Source organism: Talpa occidentalis, unplaced genomic scaffold (genome assembly GCF_014898055.3).
Source record: "Talpa occidentalis isolate TD23 unplaced genomic scaffold, MPIMG_talOcc4v2.1 talOcc4.16, whole genome shotgun sequence".
NCBI lineage: Eukaryota > Metazoa > Chordata > Mammalia > Eulipotyphla > Talpidae > Talpa > Talpa occidentalis.
In genome coordinates, this window is record NW_023601653.1 from 10190073 (window position 1) to 10215349 (window position 25277).

The 25277-nt window shown below is 45.5% G+C and overlaps 2 long non-coding RNA genes across 2 annotated transcripts; one reads left to right on the top strand and one right to left on the bottom strand.

The window, feature by feature from the left end:
• Positions 1-157: 157 nt before the first annotated feature.
• Positions 158-7178, top strand: LOC119247341 (uncharacterized). Its single transcript, XR_005125721.2, has 3 exons — positions 158-417; positions 4155-4258; positions 4899-7178. It is a non-coding gene; the product is annotated as an uncharacterized LOC119247341 (long non-coding RNA).
• A 9485-nt stretch (positions 7179-16663) lies between these two features.
• Positions 16664-25199, bottom strand: LOC119247342 (uncharacterized). Its single transcript, XR_005125722.2, has 3 exons — positions 25131-25199; positions 18133-18249; positions 16664-16845 (listed from the first exon to the last, which is right to left on the bottom strand). It is a non-coding gene; the product is annotated as an uncharacterized LOC119247342 (long non-coding RNA).
• Positions 25200-25277: the final 78 nt, after the last annotated feature.

A 25277-nucleotide genomic window follows, 5' to 3' on the forward strand; every position in this document is an offset into this window, starting at 1 on the left:
CCGCCGTTGGAGGCGGGGTCTGTGGGGGCGCTGGGGGCGGGGCCGAGGCGTTGGTTTGGGGGCGCCGGGCTCTGGGCGGTGCAGCCCGCGGGGCCGCGGCTGGGGCGCGGCTGGACTCCCCGGGGCTGGCGCGGAGCACCAGCGTGGACCAGCCTCCAGGCCCCCAGCCCGGGTGGGACCACCAGTCCCCCCACACCCCGCACCCCGACGGGGCGGTGCAGATCGGGCGCCACCTCACACGGCCCACATTGAGGGGACCCCATGACAGCGTGGCCAGTGTGCTCCCGAGCACCCCCGCAAGCCGTCGAGCCTCCAGCAGCTGAGTCTGCGCCTCCACAAATACACACGTCCAGATTTGCATCTGGCTGGATGCACGATTAGCTCCTGGGAGTCACACCCACCCGGGCTCCCCAAGAGGTAAACGTCGACGTGTGCATGCAAACGATAAGGCTGCTCACTTCCTCCTGGGTTCTGGGCTGCACCCATCTCTGGGAGAAGTTTCGACATTGGTTAATGTAAATAACCAGGCCTAGAACTGCAGTGGGGCCTCTGCTCAGCTCCTGCGTGGGCCTGCTTGGGGGTGTCTGCCAACACCCACCCCCCACCCGCAGGCAGGAAAAGCGCGGTTTCTTAGACCCCGTGTAAATGTTTTTTTTTTTTTCAGGAGCTAGTTTCTTGCAGAAATATAAGTGAGTTCTTTTCAAGTTTTTAGTGCTGAAATCCTGTTTGGATTGTGGAGGCCAATTTGGTTTTAGGGAGAAAAAATAGGAAACTTTAAAGGAGAGTAGAAGCTGGGTGAATGCAGGTGGAATAATTCAGTGTCCCGGCTCTGATATTTACTTCCTCTGAAATCTTGGTCAGTGAGGTCAATGATGGTAACTCTTTGGGTTATTTTGAGGATGAAAGGAGAGTTAAGCATGTGAGGCGCTGGTAGTTGTCTGCAGTCAGCCCTCAATCAGTGTTAGCAGTTGTTGAAACCGTTTGGCAAACCTTCTGAACAAACTTAGCTGGTGATCTGTATAAACTTGTATTTACGTCCCCTCCCTTCTGAAATATACAATGTGATGCAGATTAAGAGATTAAGGAACAAATGCTGTTGTCACCCAGGTTCTTCCTTATGATCCTTCCCTTGTTGGTGGATTTTGTTGGAATTAGCAGTCAGGATGACAGAAGCCTCCAATTTCTTGCCAAATAACAACCAGGGTACACAACTGCCAACACCGCCCCAAAAACTCCACAATAGAACGATTAGCCAAAAATATCCCCCAAACATCTGGACACTGTGACAATGACACATTCCCACTCTGTTTCCTTTGTTAGCTTTGTAGGAGCTTACTAAGTATTGTTTTGTTCCATGACATAAGTTGGAGCAGGTGAGCATGAGTCAGGAGAGTTATCCAGTCTACTTGGGTCACCAGCTACCTGACCCTGGGCATGGCACTTATTTTTAAATTTCAAATGTGTAACTCGCAAAGCCACAAGGAAGCAATTTTTGCTAAGGTAGATGAGTCAAGTTTCAGCATGTGCTGGGGTGAGAACCTGGAGGTGGAAGACATGGGGTAACACTGGAGACCCGAGCCAGGGAGAGAAAGTATCCTGGAGATACAATCTTCTGTTACTTTGCCATTAAATAACTTATCTGAATGACTGCCCTCTGTCTAACCTGTTTATAAAAGCACCTTGGAAAAAGATAGTGCTGCCTTAGAGTAAAATCCTCCTTGCTCAGATTATGTTCTTTTACTTTCTGAGACCAAAAAAAGGTCTGAAAATGAACCCCTTTTATAAGTCAAATAATAAGCTTTATTATTTGATGAAGACATAGTATCACACCTAATTTATCTAACTCATCTTTTTTGAACCACTGAGAGAATTCATGTTTGCAATTGGTTTTTTCCCTATAAATTATACAATAGACTACATTTGATCTAGTCAGGACTTTTGGCAAATGACTAAAGACGAATAAAAAATTTTGCTCAGTGAAGAAATAGACTCATTTTCTTTCTACGTCTTAAATCTGAGTGTTAAGTGACAATGATTCCTTGGGGAAAAACAAAACAGGAAATCCAAAAATGTAATGTTAGCATGGATTTGCAGCTGCTCAGTATTTGCTTTTACAGTGGAGCTGCATCTTGGGCTGTTCTAGCAGATCAAGTTCAACTGTGCATATTCAGATGGGTGTGGGCAACACAAGACAATAACTTTGACACTGCCATTGATTTTGCCTCCAGGTTCTCAGTGGAACTTGTGAGTTTCTCTTCCTGAATTAATTCCAGCTTCCAACCTTCTTATTATATTCCAAGCTTCTTACCCAAGGATGTGTTCATGGACATGAAGCCTGTGCAGTGGCACAAGACCCTATGCTTGGAAGCCCCCTACATTTGTTTTAAAGCTCTGCTGCCACTATCTTGAAACTATTAAGAGTTTTTGAACAAGGAGCCTGAATTTTCACCTGGTACTAGACCTTGCAAACTATGTAACTGGTTCTGACCTCAGCATAGAAAACATGAGGTTGTTTTCCCTTATTCTATTCCTAAATACAAATGAATTTTATCTAGTATTCAGTTGAAGACACATGTGTCTGTTTAAATGCTGCAGGTAAAAAAAAAAAAAAAAGCCTGGGTGTATCCCAGATTCATGGCCCACTGACGGAACCTTCTTTTGGAACCTGCTTTCCCAAAAATGGTTTGGGAAAAAAACTGCGTAACATTTACAGTGCAATGTTTGCAGTCACAATTTGTTAGTAAAATGATCCCCCCAAATGTATTATCATTCAAGTTGAATTATCTTATTATATTAGAAAACCTATTTACTTATTTCTGTCAGACTCTGGAGCCCAGATTATGTTTTTACATATATACATCCATACATATGTACATGGTGCTCCAACTGTAATTATGTACAAAGTAAAGCTACTGCTCATTCATTTGCTGTCTAGGAAAGCTTGGGAGACATTCCTGCTGGCCTTTGAAGGGACTGTCAAGGATAATGCTGTCTGTACATGGTTTTGATCATTTCTCCCTGTAGTACCTGGCTCCTCACATAAAGTGACTCCACTCTAAGTAGAAAAATGGACTCATAGAATCTCATCTCTTTTACTGTTCCCTGTCCCTCTTAAGGTCTAAGAAGGGTTAAGTAGCAGTAAGGGGGTGGGTGGGAACAGGAAGGCCACAGAAAGTAGAAGGAAGAAAAATAATTTAGCGAATATAAAAAGTGTATAATCAGCCACTGAATGTTAAAAGTTTAACCATATCTTGTCAGATTTTGTCATTCTTTTTCTTTTTGTCTTGAAGATAAGATTTATATCACTGAGATATGTTAAACCCGTTATCAAAATATTGATGCTTGACGAAGCTGCCAAAGCACCAAAAACAGATTTTCCCAATTCCACACTGAATTGAATTAGTAAAAAACTGGAAGCAAAAAATTGCCTGTACCCTAACACGTAGACACAGGTCCAGGCCCTGACCCCTCACAGACTAAAATGAAAAGCAGTCTTAGCATCTCCCCTGCTTCAAAAACATATTTGAACATATATAATGCATACCCTCTACATACCTGGAAACCACTGTTACCTCCTGGAAAGCAAAGAAGAGAGTGAGGACCAGCAGGAAAGACAATTCTGGGCAGGAAGTGGGAGGGGCCAAGGGGAGTTGAAGCTCGAAAGAGCACCCATGAGAGGCCAACAAAGTGGTGGCTCAGAGCCCAGCCAGGCCAGTCACTGTCCTTACTCCACCTCTGAGCCAGTAGGTGATTGTTTTCTAGATGCCTCCCAGAGTTCCCTTCAACCATGGATCAACATTTAGGCTCTCACTTTAAAAAATCAATTGGAATACATCAAAACATGAGTCAAAACATGAGTCTAGAACAATGATTAGGAGAGATATCATGAATTCTCTACCTATGAATTGCATAGAAAAGGATGGTCCCCTCCCAACTGGTTACGAGGCAAGCTGGAAGTTGTCACTGATTTATTTTATATTGAAGTGGCTTCTTTCTTTTTCGATGAGAATGTGTTTATTCATATGTTACCCTGTCAATTCATACAGCAGTACAGTGATGGTGCCCTTTTCACTCATATCCTCCTAAATATCCTCCTAAATGGACTCTCACACTTCACAATAAATAACATTTTTTTCCATTTTCCTTTTTCTCAGATGCTTAAGAAGTCATGAGAATCGATAGAGCTTTTGGTTGTAAAGGCTAGAAAGGAATATATTTGCAAAAGTTTCCTTACAATGGCAAGTCAAAATTATACTGGGTAAGGGAATATTTAAATTTATTTTTGAGTTGTTCCCTTCAAGTTCAGTTCTTAGTAAAAGTACATGGAAGTTACTATTATTTTATAAACATGTTTTCCCAACCCCTGACCTATAGGCCTTCCGTAATACACTGGGCAGGCATTCTTTTCCGAAGAAGTATGGAACATGAAAAACTACACTACCTTTTGAAGATGAAAAATTGAGCCTGACCATTCAGATGTCTGCACAGTCACTTTTACCTGAGTTCCTGGGGGTTCTAGTGGAAGGTATCAGGCACTGAGGGTTTATGGCCAACCAAAGGGGCATTCAGTGACTCACTGAATTGGCAGGTCAAAAACAGAAGCTAGAACTCATTTCATAGCTTCTACACACACACACACACACACACACACACACACACAGAGGCAGTCACATGTGAACTATTATCTATTGGCATAATTATCTAATTTCTATAACAACATGTCAACAAGTATGCTAGTACTATTTCAACCAAATGCCCAAAGTATTTACAATCACATTCCATTACTCTAGAAAAGTGCCTCACCAGGTACTAGGGTGAGTATGCCTTCCTTCGAGCAAGGAGAATGGAATGCTGCCCTTCTAAAATATGAAGCTGTTTGTTTCCTCTCATATTTATAGGAAGCAGTGAAAAGAAGGAAAAGAGGTAAATCTGCTATAAGAAAACCTGAAGAACAATCAGAAGGCATTTCTGACCCATTCCCTGAGCAGGATTCCCAGCCACGCCATTGTTCCTGTTACAAGCACACCTGTGTACATGTAAATCAACAAGTCCTGAGCTCTGGGTTTAACATAATTGCGTACAAATGAGTTTTGATGCTCAAGCTGAATGGTTGTTTAAAGGAAGGCTAATGTGATTATGCCTGTAAGCTTAGGAATGATTTTTTAAATTTTATACACGTAAATTAAAGGTTTCAAAAAGTGAATCAGTTAAGGTACAGACTAACTGTACATGATGAGCACATGTAGTGTGGTGGAAAGAGGGGGTGCTTTGGATTCAGACAGACCTGAGGCCATGTATCATGGCCAAGCTCATGATACATGTGCCCATATATGTACAGGTATAAAATGCATACAGTGGTGTTTTGGGAGCCATTTGTCATGGAGGTGGTCCAGCTTCCAGAATGGCTATCCCATTATTACCATTCACTATCGGTGGGGGAGGGGAGTGTGTGATATGGTCATGCCATTGACATCTTACTACTAAAACTGAAAAGGGGAAAGACATTCTTTTTTCCCCACCAGGAGTACGCAGGGGTGGTTCATAGAGCTGACAGTGCTGGTGTTCTGTGCAAGGTGTTTGTAGCGATCATCCTATGGTTTGGTCTTAGCTGTGTCTGACTTTCTTTAGTTCCCACCGTCTCCCCCAACTCTTCCCCTACCCCAACCCTACTTGGTTCTTCAGCTTCCCTCTTAATTCCATAAACTACCCCAAATCTGGTATGTCTATTCAAAGCAGGTATCTATTTGTCACTATGAACCTTGCAAATGCCCCACAGTTTATTGCAGAATGAAAAGAGATAATGCGTCTAAGGAAGTGAGCAGGGTGCCAGGTACATGTATAGATCAATAAACTATAACTCATACTCTTGTTAGAAGAGTATATAAGTTATAAGAGTTCATCTGGTCCTGAACAAATAAAGGCCTGTGATATGTGATCATTTCAAATTCTGCCAAGGAACAAATCAGAGTTCAACGAGTTGATGGTTCAGGAGTCAATTACTTAGCTAATGAGTGAGCCTAATAGAGCCACCCAGTATTTATGTATTTATAGAATATTGCTGTTATTGACTCATTAAACCAGTACGTCAGGGCCCATTCAGGAAAACAAGAATCCTTTCTACACAGTTTATTAGAGAGAATTCAATATGGAGAAGAAATTGTATGCAGGTAGGAAAACTAAAAGTCATATCATGGGATGGCAAAACAACCCAGATCATAGAATCAGTGGAGGGCAGCTTGCTATCCCTCCCACCAAAGGAACCAAGGGAAACAAGCCAAGCTTGGGACTTATATTCAGGTCCTGAAACAGCAGCTTTGTATCTAGTGGTAGATCCCAGCATTCCTGCCCGCCATATTTCTTTCCACTGTTTCCTTGTTTTCTGGTATTTCCCCAGGTAAACTAGAGCACCACAGAGATCGTGTTTCTTCAAGGACTTCCTATCATGTTCTCTTCCTCTGCTTTTCTCCACTGACAAAAAGGCTTCAGAGAAATACAGATTGTCCTAACAAAAATACTGGGGCACATGTGACATGATGACATGCATAACATCTCTCAAAAACTATCAATGGCTCCCTATGACCCCTACATAAAATCCAAACTTCTTAACATGGATTTCAAGCACTTACTGATTGGCAAGAACTGGTTCTTTCTGCTTTACCTCTCAGTAAACGTTCTGTAGTTGCAGCATAACAAAACAAAAACAAATTAACCCCCAAATTTAGTGGTGTAAAACAACCTTTCATTATGCTCATGGATCCTAGGATGTGGGGGGTTTTGAACAGGACTCACCAGGAATGGTATCTCCATGATGTCTGGGGCCTTCAGCTGGATTTCAATACAGAGGAGAGTTCACCCAATTGTGTGTCTGGTGGTTGATTTCAGGAAGACTTGAATAGCTGGGTCTCCTGGGACATTGCTTCATCTCCCCATGGGGTCTCTACAAGTACTTTGCTAGGCTGGTGACTTCAGAGTAGCTGGATTTCTCCCATATGGGTTTTGTTAGGGTGAAATGGGAAATCCCCCATCCCTATGGGTTCTTCTCAGGCTGGCAAGTAATCAAAACAGCATCAGATTGGTTAGCAAAGGAACAATCAACTTAAGAATGTGTGCGCAGTAGAGGTCATGTAGGCCCAGGTTTTCAGCTGGGGTGGAAGTGAAGTTTACATGCAAAGGAGGGGATGGCTTCATCTTTATTCTGAAAAGAAAAGAAGTGTTTCTCAGATAGAGAGGATATGTTCTCTGATAAACCTATACCTGCACAACACCCGCCAAACTACATTCTCCTGTGTCATTGGAGGGAGCAATGATTAGGGAAGCAGCAAGAGCTTCTCCTTTGCCTCCAGGGCCTTCAATGATTAGCTCAAAATAATCCCTGTGCCAGAATGGGGCATTCGAGGAGACCAACTCTGAGAATCTTGGGGTGGTCTAATCTGGGCACCTTCAGTTTCCAAAGCCCAGGTCTTGAGGGAAGAGGACACCAGAATCAAGGAGACTGGCTTGAGGAAAATAATAAAGCAAGGCGGTTTTCTCAGCCACCCACCAGGTGGAGCAAGTAGGCCAGAACAGCTTGGTTGCTGGCCAGGGTTGTCCAGGGACAAGAAACTCCCAAGTCAGGTGCTTGTAACTCTGGAAAGAACTGTAGTGATTAAGAGTATTCTGCAGCATAAACTGGAAGTCATGTAAATGTTGAGTTAAATACAGCGCTATTTAAAAAGGAAACATTGACATTTATCTCATAGGTTCATCTTGAGGATTAAATTTGATATTATATTTAATATAATAACTAGCATGTAATGTGTTCCCCAAATAATAGAACTTTCTATGACAAGCAGTTTGATTGTCTTGACAACCAGTTTTTCCATGCTCAGAATTCAAATTAAGGCTAAATAAAGCACATCACAGTATTTTGTAAAGGAACTGTTGAAACCAGTGTCAAAACAGGCAACATCCTCTGTGATCAGGAGATTGCCACACCTCTCCTACCCCCATTTATTTTTAAAGAATCTGAAAGAAGAGCTCTGGTTTGCATTTGGTTTTGAAAGGAAAACAATCAAATCCCCAGTAGGAAATAGGAAGCTTGGGTTGAAAATGGACTTTGTCTGGAGAACCTTCATTATCTTCATTATCTTCTGTTGCTCATTCCACCCAAGGGTCTTGCTCACGTTCATGGCACCTTCAGGGTGGCCCAGAGCGAATGTTCTGTACCTTTCAACTTGGGGTCATGCACAAGTTAGGGTTATTGGGGTTAGTGTTAGTCTTAAATGCTGTTCACTGTGTAATGGAAAAGACAGAAACTTGGCACCCACACCTAAAATTAATTTTAGGAAGGGAAATGTACACCACATCCGCTGAAACCCATGGCTGGAGAAAGAAACTCAGAACTCAAAAAACTCCTGCATGGCTGGTTTTGGGTTGCCAAGGGGCCCAATGTGCAGGCTGCCCTGTCCGCTTGGGCCCCATGACCCTTTACCTCTGCCTCTGTCATAGAGCCAGTGACCTGGTATATAGAGTACATGTCCTAAGGTATGAGTTTTTAAGCAACATAGTGATTAAGTTCTTAGGATTATAGCAAATTGTTCCAATTTTGTGTATCTCTAGCATTGGGCATGTTGGGTTCTTCTGAGGCTGGATGAACAAACACATTAACATCAGACAGATTAGTGGAAGAAAAAGGCAAAATTTAATAACTCACATAGGGAGAATTTACATGGCTATAAATTCTGAAGTAGATGAAGGAAAACCAGGGGTTTATATCCTATGCTAAGAGACCTGGGGTGTTCAAGAAAGAGAAAGGGGTTTACAGATGATGAGGAGAGGATGATTTCCTCTCTAAAGGGTGACAAGAGGAGTTTCTCAGATGGAGAGAACATGCTCACTGGTGCAGCTACACTGATGACAGCCCATCCCCCAAGCTAGACTCTTCTAGGTCATTAGAGGGGAGCATGGACACCTCTTCAATGAGGGGTAGGGCAAAGGGACTAGGGAAGAAGATAGAGCTATTCTTTAGCCTCCAGTGCCTCAACTGACCTTAGTTCTACCTAACCCCCACTCCAGGGTCACATGCTTTGAAAACAGGCTTACCCTGGACTTCTTTGAAAAAGCCTATCTGTCTGTCCCCTTTTGGGGAGACAAATCCCATAGGTACAAAGCAGATTGTCAATTATATGTATGTATTTAAGTGTAACAGGGGCGGATACAGCGTTTGCTCCCACCAGCACCAGTGCCTGGTAAGAAGGTTATGTTCATTGTCAGTGAAATGCCTTCTGTTCAGTCAGATACCCAGGTCAGGAGCTGAGTGTGGAGACAGGGGAAAGCTGTGAATGAGAATTCGGGGTTGCATGTGGCGTAAGGGTAGGTTAGGAAAGAAGCAGGGAGGGAGGAAGGGAGAGAGAGGATCCCCTGGGATACTCATAGGGCAAAACAGCTGATACACACAGATCCCCAGGCCTGGTAGCCAAATGGCTTTGTTTTCTCTTGCGAGGGACATTGGACATTCACACATAGGCTGTTGCGATTTCAGCAGTTCTCCCTCCAACATCTTTTTGGATGAAGTCTACACATGCAGGTGATCGGGTAGTGTGGCTTCCCTGTAGAAACCCAGGAAGGAGCTAAGTCTCCATAGGGTAAGACAGTGAATTAGTGGGTGGAGGCAGGCGTTGGAGGCAGAAGCGGCCATGAGACAGTTAACTTCAGAATGTAAGTAGAAATTTGGGTCAGGCTTTTAAATTCCCTCAGGACATGTATCTGGGAGTTTCTAGCTCATTTTCTCTTATGGCTGTACAGAGAGACGGCAGATGACATCTAGGGTACAAAATAAGGAGAGGACGGAAAGGAGGCAAGGCTGAAAGCGAGGCAAAGGAACGCAGCTGGCAGCGTGGGGCAGTGTGTGGATGGATGGAGCAAATCAAAGTTCTCACAAAGAGGTTAGCCTTGAGCTAGACTTGAAGGATGGATCTGCTGCTTAAAGAAGCTTATTATATATGTATATAATCTGCTAGCATGTGACAAAGGGGACCCCCAAACCTGTATTCCCTAAAGGGGTCCAGCCATCCCTGTACACAAAAGCAAAGCAGAGACTTAGTGTGAAAGAACTTAATAGGGTTAGTGTGGAGAGAGAGAATGAGAGAGAGAGAGAGAGAGAGAGAGAGAGAGAGAGAGAGAGAGAGAGGAAAGGATAAATAAGAGTTTACCAATAAAACACCCAAATTTGGCCTCCCCGGTGGCACAGCGGTTGAGCGCTGGGTTGTGAAGCTGCCCGCAGCCTCTGCAGCGCCGGTTCGATCCCCAGCTGCTCCCCGGCCACCGGAGGAGGGTCCCACATGGCGCGCAGACCTCTCCTGACGCCCGCTGCTCCCCTCAGCAGTGTACTTCGGTCCTTCTGCCTGCTCTGCTCCCTGCTCTGGCTCTGGTGAATTCTCTCACCCTCCCGCACTTCTGACTGTACCCAGTACTTGTATAAATAAATAAATAAATCTTTAAAAAAGAAAAAAAAGAAATATTTAGAAAAAAAAAAAAAAAAAAAAACACCCAAATTTGGGCCTCCCCGGTGGCGCAGCGGTTGAGTGCTGGGTTGCGAAGCTGCCCGCAGCCTCTGCAGCGCCAGTTCGATCCCCGGCTGCTCCCCGGCCACCGGAGGAGGGTCCCACATGGCGCGCAGACCTCTCCTGCTGCCCGCTGCTCCCCTCAGCAGTGTACTTCGGTCCTTCTGCCTGCTCTGCTCCCCGCTCTGGCTCTGGTGAATTCTCTCACCCTCCCGTGCTTCTGACTGTACCCAGTGCTTGTATAAATAAATAAAAATAAATCTTAAAAAAAAAAAAGCAAACATTGTACAAAAAAAAAAAAAAAAAAAACCCACCCAAAGTTACCCATCCCCTGTGGGTAAAAGCCCAGCCAAACAGGGTAGGTTCAAAGCGGACCACTGAAGTCTGAAAGTTTGCCACAAATTTAAGGCACCTTCTGGTGAGGAACCCCAGGAAAAGGGTAGAAGGGGCCAGGCAGGTCTGGGATAAATCACGATAACAGCTGCCATTGTCAGCCTCCACACTTGCCTCGCACCCGTGTGTCTCTTGCGAACGTCTCTGTGTGTCTCGCCTCCACATGTTTTCCCCAAGACCTTCAAGTCCATGATGCAAGTCCAAAGCTGAAACGCAAGCAACCCCTTTTCTCCACGTGTCTCTCCTGGAGCCCACCTGCCTTCTGTGTTCTATCACCTGGCTGCTCAGCCCCGCCCACAGTTCCCAGTAGCTAGTCTAAGGCAGGCACATGTAAAGGGGTGGGAACATGGTACCTTCCTTGTAATGGAGATGCCTCTGGAAATTCGTTAACCATTTACTTCTCTTGTTGGGGAGGGGAGATAGTGGATAGTGGGCTTTGATCCTGAAATCAAGCAGGCCAGGCTCTCAGTCCCAGCAATCAGCTGTGTGACTTTGGGCAAGTTACTTAAGGTCTCTGTGCCTCGGTTTCTCATGTGTAAACTGAGATAATAAAGTACCCACCTTTTAGGGTTGTTGGGAGATTGAAATAATATAATTTAGGAAAAGTTCCGTATAGGGTCTGGCACAAGATAAATATTCAGTCATATTCAATAAGTAGTATCCATTTTTATGTGTATATATATTGAACACAATTTGAAACATAGAAAAAAGCCGAATGAAAAACCATCAATAGTTCCCGCCACCCAAAAGAGAAAATCATAGCTGACATTTGGAGTATCCCTTTCCAGTTTTCCATCAATGCATAGTTTACTTTACCTTTTTTTCTTTTTGTATTGCCAGTCATTCTGCATACAAAATTTAAATCCTGATTTGTATTTAGCTAGCATAAGAATTTTTTCCATCTTCTTATCATCTCTTCAAAACATTTTTTTTTAAAGATTTATTTATACAAGAACGGGAGAAGAGGCCAGATGCGCGGGAGGGTGAGAGGATTCACCAGAGACAGAGCGGGGAACAGAACAGGCAGACTGACAAAATACATTACTGAGGGGAGCAGTGGGGCGACAGGAGAGGTCTGTCATGCTATGTGGGACCCTTGCCGGCAGGCCGGGATTGAACTGGCGCTGCAGAGGCTGCGGACAGCTTTACAGTGCTGCGTTCAACCGCCTGTGCCACCAGGGGAGGCCCTCTTCAAAACATTTTTCATGACTGTGACACATTAAATCAAATTGATGTCTTACAATGTACTTAATCATTCTTCTATTGTTAGATATTTGTGTGGATTCTAGGGTGTTTTTAACTTGTTCTAGACAACTCAGTAATAAACAAGTCTGTGCATAAACCTGTATTTTTAATCCTTTCTTTAGAAACGGTTCTTAGATTGAAATCACTGATGTGGAAGTTACCAAAGGTTTTCATGTTCCTACTGCTTTCAGAATAATTCTGGCAGTCTCTGGAAGAGAGGCTTTCACCTCCAGACACGTCCCTTCTTTTCAAGAGGAAGAATATGATAAACCAGAGACCCAGGCAGACTTGCCAGCCAGAGGGACATCTGGAGAGGGGTGTAGTTTCTCTTTTTCTCTGCCAATCTGCTGAGTGTAGTCTGAGCAGAACATCATAACCTAGAGTCTGAACTCCTTCTTGGAGGGCATCTGTTCTCAAAGTTCCTGGTGGCTAGAGGCCTGGGACCTCCTGGCTCCCACACCCCTGCCCCTCAAGGTTCCTTGCCAGGCTAATGTACGTGCTTTTGAACCCTCTTTGTCTGTGGCCCCAACTCACCCAGCGCTGATGGGTATGTACGGTATCCCTTTCTTTACAAAAACACTGATCTAATACTCGCGTTGCAGAAGACCGTTGTCCCCTTCAGTGTCTAGTGGTGACCGGCATAGAAAAGTTTCTTACACCAGAGTTCTGCTTTGAGCCACAGTGCCTAAAGCCCAGCTAAAAATAAGGCCCACCTTGGGGTTTTGCTTCTCTTAGGAACTGGCTGGGAAGATTTCCTCACTTGCAAACTGGGTGTTTTTTAACTTGTCTTAGGTGGGATTTGGGTGCTTGCAGCATTTCTGACTGCATTGCCCAACGTTCTCTGAATCGCTATTGACAGAAATTCAGTCCAGACATCTTAAGGAAAGTGGTGTGCTGGTAAATGTTTAACAACTGGCTCTCAAGATTGAAAATAAAATTTAAAAAACTCTGCATTTGTATTGTTTGCAGATTTCCACGGGCTAGAAACTCCCTTGTGGTTGTAGAGTAAATACAAAGAGTAAATACCAGAGCTGATTGCAAGCTCTAGCCTTTTGTCAGCCAGTTGGCAAAGTCTGAAAATGTAACAACAGGCTCTGGGAAGCCAGAAGGAGCCCATCCAGTGTATACTAAGGCAGCACCATCATATGTGGAACATGGAAATGACCACAGGAATGAGGGAGTTGGGGAATCTAATGTCAATAGGATTCTCTCTGCAAACCAACTTATTTTTGTTTATTCCTGCTACAGATATATTCTCCCCATGATTCGGGAGACATGACTGCATGCAGCTTCCAATCACATCCTTATTGATTCACAGCCAAAGAAAAAGGAGGGTTTCTTTTCCAACTAGGGCTGATTTAAAAAAAATCCCAGAAAAGGGCTGACCAGCCTTTAATGGTGTTCTTTTCTCTATCCATAGGAAGGGAAGGTGCACCTCTTGAGGATCATGGGGTCTGCTAGAAGGTGGAAGGGCAGTTGCTGGTGAGACAAAACCAATAGTTTCCATCAGAATAGAGTTCCATTTCTAGTCATCTCCATCATGGCTAAATCAATGGCAGCATGAAGGAGCTGTTTTACCTTAGCATTATATTCCATATAATGCCTTAGCAATTATAGTCCATAGTTTAACACGAACAACAAATAAACCCTCAGCTAATATCATAAGCAAAATAACCTATTTTTAATTGATTTACAAAACTATAAAATTTCAGGAGTGCATTTTTGCCTCTATGTGTGTGTTAACCTCACCTTACCCACTGCCAACATTCTAGCACCTTCCCTCGATCAGCTCAATGCCCTCTACCCTTCCCTCCTGCCCTCCTTGCTCACCACCCCAACCACCATACTTTTTAGAGTCTAAGAGTTGTTTTTTTGGGGGGATTTGTTAGTTCATTTGCTTTGATTATTTATATTCCACATATGAGAGAAACCACCTGATAATTGTCTTACTCTGACATATTTTGCTCATAATAATCTCTTCAAGTTCCTTCCATGTTGTTGCAAAAGGCAAGATTTCATCTTTTTTAAGCCTGAGTAGTATTCCATTGAGTATATCTACTTTTTTATCCAGTTATCCATCAGTGGGTAGTTAGATTGTTTGCATGTCTTAGTTACTATGAATAGGGCTGCTAGGAACACGGGCTCATAAATCTCCCACTGGTATTATAAATACTCCTTTTTCTCATATTGTTATAGGACAGGGAGAGGGGCAGCCCAAGCCCCGCAAACCTGCCTATACTAAATGGGTTCTGCCATCCGCCGCATCAACACAAAACATATGACACTTTAATGGGAAGGATCTTTAATAAAAACTAGGAAACAATACAGGTGAGGCAAAGAGTCTAGTTTCTAGATGAAGCACCCAAAGTTACCCATCCCCTCGTGGGTAAAACTCCATCCATATGGGGTCGGCCCAGAGCAAGGCCCCAAAGCTTGCTACAGGTCCAAAGCATCTTCCAGTGGGGACCCACAGAAAAGGGTCACAAACAACCAGACAAGCCCGGAAGGAAAAGAGCAAAATCAACATCCAGATAAAAGCTGCCATGGTCACCTCCCCACGGGTCTCACCCACATCTGTGTCACCCAGTCCACGACCAAAAGACAAGCACAGTTTCTTTACGTGTCTCTAGGCTCCATGCGCCTCCTCCAGGTCTCCTTCTGGCTCCATCCTGCTCCTTCCTCAGTCTCTTCTGCAGCTTCTCCTCTTCCTGCTCAGCTCCACCCTCCCTTGGATGGGGCAGGGAACCTCCCCCTTTCCTGGGGACCACCCTGTTACAATATTACAAGCAAGACTTCTCATATTATGTTGAAAAATCATAATTCCCCTTTTGTGAATTATTTTCATGTCTTTTGCTCACTTTATCTTGGGTTTTAAAGTTCAAAAAAAATCTTTGACTTTATGTCTTTGAATCACACACCAGAGTATTGTAAGCCAATGTTACCTCAATAAAAAAAAAAATCTTTTTTTAATTCAACAAATGTTTACTACTGTGGCCATTTCTATATACACAGGAATTGCAATGGCTAACAGGATGGACAGAGCACTTGCCCTATTTATATGGTCTTTTTAGATAATAACATCTAACTTTTGCTTTTCGTATTACAGCACATATTTTTCCTACATGTTTTTCTTATTCTTCACTACAGTAGTTTCACATTTTCATGGAGTGAAATCTGATCTCTTTTTTCCCTTCTAATATAAATGTTTTCTTCCACACTTGGAATTCTGTTTCCCCAACAAAATTTGAAGGTATGACTCATTTTATTTATTCTCTGTTTTTCAAGGCATGAAAAATTTTGTATTCAAGGATTTAATTCATTTATCATTTGTCATTATGTGTGGGGCAAGCTGAGCATATGAATTAGTCATTTTTTCCAAAAAATTAACACTTAATGAAGTCTTCCTCTCTCTGTTGATTTGCAAAGATGACAGAAAGAATTTTGATCAGTGGCAAGGTAAGGCAGAAGGCTATAGAAGGGCAATAGGAATTCCAGTTTATGGAACTGATGTGAGAAATGGCAAGGAGGGTGGGGCCTACGGCATAAATGGGATGTAGAGTTTGTTGGCACAAAAAGAGTCCGTGTATATGTAGTGGTGCTTACCCAGGATGGACTTGCCTACAGATGGGGAGCTTTAAAGAAGTACCCGTGCCTGAACTCTACTATTAGTAGGTTTGTTATGGGACCAGCTTCCCTGGAACTCCTGTAGGAAGGCAAATGTGGAGGATAAAGCTAGTCAGATAAGTAGGGAGCAGATTGAGGGAGCCAAGCTGAACTCAACTACAGGTCCAGGAGGCCTCTGACAGGAGAGTCGAAGGGGCGTGAGCTTTAGACTCAGACAGAGGTTTCAACCCCGTCATCCCTAATTCCAGGCTACATAATGGGGCAGGCTGAGGGTACGCTCTGGGTCTCATTTTTCTGTCCTTAACAGACCTAATAATATTTACCCAGTAGGGTTGTGATGATTTGATGGTAAATCATGTATTAAAGCCTGTCTCAGCACCTGGCACGTTCATTATTTCCCCCTTTTTCCTTTTGAATGAGCCTTTGGCTCATGCCTGTCCTGCTTTCATGGTTGCCTTCAGCATGAAGATGCAAGATATTTCTAGAGACGATATACAGATACAGGTCAGGATGAGCATCAGAGAGAGGCCCACATTGCCCTTTACTTCCATGGGTTTCAGGAACCTTCAAAGAGACCATATCTATTTGGAAAGGAGCCCTTCTTTGGACTTGACAAAGGCCTTGCCTACATAAGCTTGGCAGAGGCAAAAATCTGGCTCCCTACAGGGCACCTCATTTCAGTGCAGAGATAATCCCAGCCCTGGGGCAGTTTAGCCTGCCAACCAAGGCCAGCTGTTAGAAAATTCTTATGCAAATGTGTTGACAGGGCAAGAATCTCCTTTCTTGAGGAGGTAATTGCCATTACTTCTCAGAAGATCCACCTGCCTTAACTCATTTCATTGATATTCATTCAGTGATTTGACAAATATTTATTGATAGCACTTCTGTTTGACAATGACATTGCAACTGGTCTCTGAACAGTAATCATTAAAACTTAATCTATGCTGCCCTGTATTACAAGTTGACATAAAATATTTACTCTGAGATTGGGCGCTAATCAGTATTTCTTGGAGGTCACTCATTCAAGTAGCAGAGAGGAGTCCTGAAAAGGGAGAAAGGGCTTGGAGTCAGACACATGTGATATCAAACCTGACACTTGACAGGGATAAGCTGTGTGACTTTAAGCCAATTGCTAAGACATGCTGGGCCCAACCTTCATTTTCTCTGAAAGAAGAATGTTTTTCTTACTCTAAAACCAGTGCTTTTTGGGCCTCCCCTGGTGGCGCGGCAGTTGAGCACTGGGCTGCAAAGCTGCCCGCAGCCTCTGCAGCGCCGGTTCAATCCCCGACCGCTGGCGACGGTCTCACATGGCGCGACAGACCTCTCCTGCCGCACCCACTGCTCCCCTCAGCAGTGTATTTTGTCAGTCTGTTCTGTTCCCTGCCTGGTTCTGGTGAATTCTCTAGCCTTCCCGCGCTTCTCACTGTACCCAGTGCTTGCATAAACAAATAAATAATCTTTAAAAAAAAAAAACCACAGTGCTTTTCTTGGAAGAGCAGCATTTGGTTGGGTGGAGAGGTGGAAAGAGCTCATTCATTCTAGAAGACAAGAACTTGCTTGGGGCCAGAGAGGAGAGAGCGAGAGGCCATCCTGCTGAGGGGGTGGGTGTGCTGGGCACAATGAGAGAGAATATCGGGGCAGTAAAAGAAGAGTCGTGTAGATCCCCGGTCACACCCCCAAACCCAAGCTTTAGGACAGGGGTCTTGGAAGTCCCTGGATGATGGAGTAGTGAGCTGCAGGAGAAATGAATACATTGAGTTATATTGCAATGAAATTGAAAGCTTCCTATGATAGAATTCTTGTTTGCTTTGCCTTCATTGAGAAGTAGATCAAGGAGGTATTTTTTTTTTTTTCCACTTGAAGAAAGAACAGGGCGAATGAGAGTTATTGAATGGAGAGGTTCTTCAGTTAGATAGTAATACTCATTTCCTCACTGTGAGAAACGGACAAGATTATCCTGTGTCATCAAGGAGCTGCCTCTTTAAGAGCTTTCTCCAAGAAATCTGGCTGGCAGTGGCTGGGGGGAGTTCACTAGTGACTCAACCTCTTTCCCACTCTGGAGAAATCTCCTGAACCACTTTGAGGCACCTCAGGGCCTTTGCATTTGCTCTTTCTGTACCTGGAAGTTTCTTTCTCTTCCAGATATTGGCATGGTCGACTCCCCTTACTTCCTTCAGTTCTTTCTAGAGATGTCAGCTTCTCAGTGAGTTCTCTCTGACCACCTATCCCAAAATTGCAAACTGCCCCCCGCCAACCCTACAGCCTTCCTGTTCCCTTCCCAGCTTTACTACTCCCCTTAACACTATCTAAAAGGCTGCATTCTACTTACAGACTGTTGTCTGGCCTCCCTGCTGTCATGAGGACTCTGTGAGGGCAGGCCTCTGGACCACTTTGTTCACTGCTGTAGATCCCTTGCTTAAGGCCGATGTTCAAATTTGTTCAATGCCTGAATTGAAGGAAATATGTTCTGAGTGTCAATTATCCATCCAGCAGTAAGCACCTAAGGCAGTCCAGTGAGCAAGGCAGATATGGAATTTTGCCTTCTAAGGGTCCATGACCCGGTAAGGATAAGATACTGCACTAATTATACAGGACACTCCATTCTGCCAAAACAGAGCATTCTGGGCACTTCACTGAGGGTCTGGTGCCGCAACTTCATCATAGCTCGAGGCCATTGGGAGTACAAGCCAAGGTTTCCAGATGCTATTTTAGTTTTTTGTTTTGTTTTGTTTTTTTCAGCTGAGAATCCCTAGCCAGGCTCTAAATTATAGAGGGGCTGGACTTATTGAGCAGGCACACATCACTGACAGCCGTGTATCGTAACTCAATTACGACATCATATTCATTACTTCCCATAAGGCCTGTGAATTATTCATTCTTCTCTATAAAGGAGGAAACTGAGGACCAAAGAAGTAGGATCAACCGGCCAGAGCCAAACAATCTAGTAAAACTTGCAGAGACGATCAAACCCAATTGCTGTATCCTCCCTACTCTCCTTGTGCTAAAGATCCCAAGTGATGGCGGGACTAATTGAGGGACTAGATTTTCCTGGAGAAAGAGGCAGTTGGGACGTCCAGGAAGAAGGCTGGGACAAAGAGGAGCTGGAACAAAGACTTGCAGGTGATTGTAGGGCAGGGAGAGAATGGCTGAGTAGGAGGGCGGAAGGTGGTACCCACACACCTCCCTTTCGACATTGTGTCACTGTGGTTTGCTTCTAACAAGATTATAGGGAGGCCTTTGAACAAGGTAGGGAAAGGATGAAAAGGGTGTCTGAAAAGTCGGGTTTTAGGGGTACTACTCTAGCCCATTCATGTAGGAATCCATTACGTCCACGTACCTCTTCTGGGTTTTTGTTTGTTTGTTAAACTAGCAACGTGCATTTATATACAGATAACATATCTGTATCATAAGACATGGCATTTTCACATAATACTTCTACTAAACTTTCAAAGCTTGGAGACTTTCCCAACACCCTACCCCCTAAAGAGTGGTATCCTGACAATGGGGTATGCTGAGAATCAGAAGCCTGGCATTGTAAGTTTCATAATGTCATACCCCTTCATTGAGTACTGCATTGAGTTGAGTACTCCCTACAATCCAGCAAACTGCCTGGCACTGGGGGCCAGAAGGGGAGCAGACTGCAGTCTTTGTCCTGAGAGATCTGGTAAGTGAACAGGTGACTGTGATACCTCCTGGAAAATGCTGTGACCCTGAACTTGGGTCTCCTTGGGAGGGACCCTGGTGGGGACATCTTATCCAGGTGGGGGGCAGGAAAAGGGCCCAGGGAACTGAGTTCCTGAGACATTATGGCAAATCAGGGGAACTGTAGGAAAGTTCAGTCTGGCTAAACATAGAGTAGGTAGGGATTTGAGGGAGAAATGAAGCTAGAGAGAGAAACAGGGACTGTTTGTGTGTGAGTTATGTATTTTTTGTTTACAACACATCTAAGGAGTGAAACATACTCATCAGCAGCATGCTGAGAGGAAGTGGTTGTGGAGGTCAATTACTAATGCCAGGTTGCGATAGAGACCTAACCTTCCTTTTCCCTTCACCACCACACTTTTCCAGTTTGAGACTCGTGATGTGATGCTTATCAGGAGTCTTATCAGGAAACCTACTTGCCTTGCAAGAGATGCTTCCTCATTCTGGGCTTTGTCTTCTCACCTGCCTCCACATTCATGCTAGTCGGGGTGTGAGCTGTAGGATCAACTGCCTGGGTTCTAGCCGGGCCTCCACCACTCTCCAGCTGGGTCACCTTGGGTGAGCTGTCCACCCTCCTGGCTAAACTGGATCAGTGTAACTGGGGGCCTAGGTCAAAGATTCACTGAGGAAGGAAGGAGTAATGCACGATAAGCTCCTGGCACAGTGCCGGGCACGCAGTACGCGATCAGTCAGTGCCAACCTGCTGTACTACTGCAGTTCCTCTGCAGCCTAGCAGGTCAGCCAGCAACTCCCTGCCATCACCTTCATCCTTGCCATGGTTAGCATCACCAGCAACAGCACCCCCTCATCCTCATAACGATATTTTAGATCATTCCTCCTGGGGTTCCCTGCCCCCCACCCGTCCTTCCTCACAGTTGTCTAGGAAAGGGAAGGGCCTCTGGACATGGATTTTAATAATGTGAAATTCACAATATTCATTGAATCCCTCTATGTGCCAGACATTGTCCGAGATACTGGGTATGCAAGGGTGAGCTAAAGAAAGTTTCCAACCATGGAACTTAATTTGATGAGAAAAGTTGGGCAATAATGAACAAATAATGTAGTTAATCAGAGAAAACAGAGAAAGACAAAGCAGAGAAAGGACAACCTGTGTCTCCATAGAGTCAGTGGCCAAGGGAGACATCTGAGTGGAGGATGAAGCCCCAGAACATGAAATTTATCAGGCACAAGGAACAGCCTTACACAGGTGCCAGGATCAGAACATACAAGCCAAAAAGCAGCAAGAAGGAGGTCCTGAGACTGGATGGCAGTGATCAAGGGGGCGAGGAAAGAGGGGGTGAGATCAGAGGTAAGGGGGGGCAGAATGATGGGACTGGGAGGCTCTATAGAAACTCCGCCTTTTACTCAGCCTGCCTTAGAAAGTCTACAGAGGCTTTTGGAAAGAGGTGCTACATGATCTCACTGGTGTTTTCAGGGACTATCCTGGCTTTTGTGTTGAAAACAGAGCACAGGGCAGCAAGTGCGGAAGCGGGGAGGTGAGTATGAAGTTAGCAACCGAGTGTGGATGGGTGGCTACGAGGAGCTCACAGTGCAAACCACGAGAAGTGGGAGATGCTGGATCTGCTTTGAAGATTAAGCCAATGGAAGTGCTAATGTACTGTATTGGGTATAGGGGGATGGGTAGGATAAAGAGGGGAGCCAGGGATGATTCCTTAGCACTTTTTAAGATTTATTTATTCATACAAGAACCGGGGTACAGGCCAGATGCGCAGGAGGGTGAGAGGATTTACCAGAGACAGAGTGGGGAACAGAACAGGCAGACTGGCGAAATACACTGCTGAGGGGAGCAGCAGGCGAGATAGGAGAGGTCTGCTGCGCCATGTGGGCCCCTCGCCAGCCAGTGGGCCCCTGCACCACCAGGGGAGGCCCCCTTAACACCTTGACTGATGTTATTGGCAAGCACTAGGTGGAGGAAGACTAAGAGTAGAGCAGATATGGAGGAAAAAATCATTTTAATATCCATATTGCCTCTATAGGGACTCTGTGGAGCAAAGCCTGTGTTCCGTAAGCCACGCCCAGGGCTGAGAGCCCTCACATGGAGCCCCGGCATTTGGAGCTGGCGTGTTCCTGGGAGTGTTGAGGTTTGGAGGGCTGGTCCTAGCTCTCTCTAGGGTGAAACTGTAAATGAGGTCCAACCTCTAAAACACACCCTGTTTGCAGGACATTTAGGCTCATGCCTTGGCTTTTGTGGGTCTGTTCAACAGAGAAGAGGCAATCAACTTTTTTTTTTTTTTTGAGGCTTGTTTATTTTATTTTTTTTAAATAGAGGCATGTTTTATTTATTTATTTGTTTGTTTTGTTTATACATGCACTGGGTACAGTCAGAAGCGCAGGAGGGTGAGAGAATTCACCAGAGCCAGAGCAGGGAGTAGAGCAGGCAGAAGGACCGAAGTACACTGCTGAGGGGAGCAGCGGGCGGCAGGAGAGGTCTGCGCGCCATGTGGGACCCTCCTCCGGTGGTCGGGGAGCAGCCGGGGATTGAACCAGTGCCGCAGAGGCCGCGGGCAGCTTCGCAACCCAGGGCTCTACCGCTGCACCACCGGGGAGGCCCGAGGCAATCAACTTTAATAAGGGCTTTCTGTTTAGACAGTCTGACTGAGAGGTGGAAAAACCACTAGGGCTGTAGCCGGACAATCTCCACCTTATAACTCGCCGTCTAGGCAGTGCAAGCTGAGGGAAAGGAAGAGATGTCTTTGGCTTCTCTGCTTCTCTACCCACATTCCTGACCATCCAGTGTATTACAGGGAGGAAAAAGGAAAAGGGATAGAGAGGAACAAATCAGGAAGAAGAGAAGCTTCCTCTTCATGCATCTGTGCCAACTCAGAACCTGTGTGCATGTGGTCGGGGAATGGAAATCTCCTAGAGGCACGGGGACCTCCTGCCGGAGAGATGCAGAGCTGACTCCTCACCACCTCCTCCTTTGGGTGTAACCAAACACTGCTGTGGAGCCAGGCTGCAGAGGAAAACACTGGCCGCCTTTTCATTGGAACTTGTGGTCTCTAAGCCACACGCAGTGTGGGAGCTCCAAGAAACGATGAAGGAAAATGGCTGAAATGTGGGCACAGCCCTGTGCAGCCAGCCTTTTCATTCAATAACTGTGCATCTCACTGGCCACCCTTCCCCACTGCACCCTGCCAGGTCCCCAGTGGTATCTGGAATCTCTCTTAATCCTCCTAACAACCCAGTGAAGTGGTTCTTATCAGCGATGGACACCAGGAGGTTCAGAGAGGTCACATGCCCCAGCCAATGGTGGAGCTGAACTTGAACCCTAGTTGGTCTATTCCAGAGCCTGTGTCTTAAATTTTCTATACCACTCTGGCCAGGAAACCATGGAGAAGGAAACACTGAAAATAGTATCAGTCCCCCTCCCCGCCTTCTAATCTCCCAGTGCTCAGTAGAGGCAGACAGTTGAGAATCCTGTTCTATGTTGCCTACGTATGGTCTAAGTTGACTAAACAATGTAAATATCATTTAATGATTTCTGATAAACATCAGATGGCTATTTCCTCTAAGAAATGGTTTAATATACGGTCACTAGAGAGACAGAAAAGATGATCTTGAAATCCAGACACAAGGTTAAAGTCCACTTCTCAAAGCCACAGCAGTAGTTTGGTGGCAGAACCAAGGTTCAAAAGCAACTTCTGCCTCCCAGGCCAGAGTTTGCCTGGACCCCCAAAGCTGCCTTGCACGATGTCGCTGCCTGAACAGGATGACTCCCTGAAGGGAGACGACTGCTATTTTGTGCAGCAGAGATTTTAAAGGCAATGTAAATTTAGCTGAACATTTTTTAAACAAGATTTTTCCAGCACCTTCTGATGAGTTAGTCGACTGCTTTCCTCTGTTATTTCCTTTTCCCCCAACTAGGTCAGAGTCCTGTTCCCTGCTAAATTAGGGGAGTCCTACTATTTCCTGATATTTGTCTGGAATGGAGATGATCTCTCTGCCTCAGGCAGGTATTTCTAGTTTAGAACCTGCTATAATTTACTCTGGCATCCCACACTAACAGCGACTCTTCTCCCTGCCTGCCTGGCTTCTGCCGACCTCTGCAATCTGGACCCACTCCACCCAGCTCATCTTTTTCTCCCCTGTAGAGCAGCACACACCCTTCATGTCAGACAGGTGTTGTGGGCTCACCCCATTTTCGCCATGCAAATATCCTCCTTGCTGGCCTGTTACGCAAATCCATTCTTCAAAACTTTGCTCAAGACCTTTCCAACTTCCCCGTATACTGCCCCACAGGTTTGCTTTCCAAGTTCCCTTTGCATTGATAGTCTCAACTACATGATTTTGCTCTCAAAATGTTTCTGGATATTTCTCCAAATGTAATGAGGCTCCTTGAGAGCAGGCACATGTGTTCATTCATTCATTAGAAATTTCTAAAAATACCTTGTAAGGTGAGATACAATAAGAAATATAAGCAAAGTTTGGCTTTAAAGGGGGAGATTCTAGTAGTTTGAAGACACCTGTCTGGCAAGTAGTGGGACCTCAACAAAGGTTTGCTATATTGAACTGACATATAGAATGCCTCCCTTTGCAAGTGTGCTGTCTCTAAGTATCATGAGACGTTTCAGGTGGTTTTATAGTGAAGACAGCATGAAAGAGGTGGCATTACAACAAGGCCTTAAGGTAAGGCAAAAAAAAAAAAAAAATCAAAACAGAATTGGGAGAGAGTTCCAGGCAGAAGAAAAAAATATCCCTTGAGTACACTGCCAGACACTAGTTCAGGGGGTAAGATGGAGCGTGGAGTTCCCTCTCTGCCTCAGCCTGCATAAGGGTGGGCAAGTTGCTTTATTCCCCTGGGGGCTGCTTCCTTCCTAATTTGGTGATTAACAGGCACAGGTCTTAGAAGGAACAGATCCAGGTTGAGACCTTGGCTGCCTGTGACCTTGAGCCAGTCAGCTGGGGTAGCTGCTCAGCATCAGTTTCCTTCCTATAACTCGGGTAAAATAATTCCTACCTTGCAAGGTTTCTGTGCAGCTGTAAGGACATAGGTAAGTTGCTAAGCACAGCGCCTGACATTATGGTATCTCCTTCCTCCAAAGGAGGGGTGACAGCCATGCTCGGCCTCCCTGTTTTCCCAGCACACTGCAGGGAGTCTTTCCTAGCAGGGCCTGCAAATAGATGATGTGACCCCTAAAGAGAAAAGAAGTTGAAAAAGCTTCGGAAAAACTATCCACAGTGGACTGGCTGGGCTAAGTGGGGCGCTCAATGAACCCTTGAAAAGACTTCACACAGTCCAGGAATCTTCGCTGCCTCCTCCCGAACATGTCTCCGGAGCCTACAGCTGCGTGGAGCCGCCCCTTTAGGTCACTGCCATCAAACCCCAGCAGAGACAGACCCAAGCCCGCGGCGAACATAGGAGAGATGGGGTGGGGACTCCCCAATCCCGTTCCCGTGGCAGGGCTCCTCGTGAGCCCCCCACCATTTCCTGGTTCCGCACTGGTCAAGACGGGAGGGGGGACTCGCACTTGGCCCGCAGCATCGGGGGTCATTCACCCGTCGCCCCCCTCCAGTCCTGCCTGCCCCCCCCCAACACGGCCCCCATCCCCGGGGTCCAGGGGTCCCGGCAGGATCGCTCTTCTCGACCGGGTCAAGCTGCCCTACCTCGGCCACCTCAGCCGCCTGCCCCGGCCTCCGTAGACCCTGCTGGGGCGAGTGGGGGGGCTCCCCGGCAGCTCCGTGGACCCCGCTCGGGGGGCCCCTCCCCCGCAGCTCCGCGGACCCCGCTCGGCCACAGCCGCCCCACCCCCA